Genomic DNA, 1,161 nt, shown 5'->3' with positions numbered 1-1,161 from the left:
CGGTCTCGCTCGCAATCCAGAATATTCCACGATCGCATCTCACTTCAACGTATCAAAAAAAGTAAGATGCAATCTTCTATCTGTAGCTTATGCTTATCTGCTTTTACCGTTCAAAAGAATATGTATTATACAGTCCCATGCAAAGAGATGGCGCCCCATAATTTCTGCGTGTCAATGCAGAGGTGTTACACTACTAGTTCTAATACTTCCATCGACGCGATGTCGCATTTCATTTCAATGTTTCATGATAAGATGGAAAATTCAATGCAATGCTTTATGTTTATATCTTCAACACTGCAAAAGCAAGAGAATGTGAACTGTGGCGTCAGACGTACCGCCTGCTATGCCCAGACGCCTGCCACCGTCCTTGGCGTCCCCAGATCGGCATCCGCATCTCCTACAGCATCCGGATCCACTGTATGCGGGCAACCCGCCTACTCGCTGCCACAGAACGAGGTGGCGACGCCACATACACCAGAGGGAGGATTCCATCGCACGTTACGAGGGCGAAGAGATCTATGACGGCTACGGACTCGAATCTCCAATGGTTACGTATCCGTACTCCGCTCATCGGTCCACACGCCATCCCCACTCTGGGGCCCAGCGACTCGTGTGCCGCGCGACCCGAGGAGGTTGCGGACGCGCCGATCCAGTCTCAGTCTCATTCACCGATTCGAACAGAGCAATTGACTCTAAGGAGTTTCGATCTCCGACACGAACAGAACAGTTGTACCACAGGTATACGAACTCCCAGCTCAGTGCATCCAACTCATTCACATCTACCATAGTGGAGTCCCTATTTTATTCTATTTCCATTTTCGTGATGAATGAAGTGTTAAAAGTCTATTGCTTCGTCACGTTGGGATCTGAAAACACTGTCCACATGCATTGAAATTTAAAAATGGCATTCTACTGAAGTGTAGATGCAGATAAGTATAATGAGATGTATATAGCATTAAAATCTATTAAAACACTTCGATCTGTTGATATGAAATGCGATATGGCGTTTAATGAAGCATTAGAACTCTATTGCTTCGATACGTAGAGATTTGGGAACGCTATCCAGTAGCAAGAAACTATTACTGTGAATAGTGTGGAAAACACATTTGCAATCTAAGCAAGGTTTCATTAGATCTGGTGGATTATCCAAGTTTTAGAAAG

Source organism: Xylocopa sonorina, unplaced genomic scaffold (genome assembly GCF_050948175.1).
Source record: "Xylocopa sonorina isolate GNS202 unplaced genomic scaffold, iyXylSono1_principal scaffold0085, whole genome shotgun sequence".
NCBI lineage: Eukaryota > Metazoa > Arthropoda > Insecta > Hymenoptera > Apidae > Xylocopa > Xylocopa sonorina.
Note: the sequence above shows the minus strand (reverse complement) of the source record.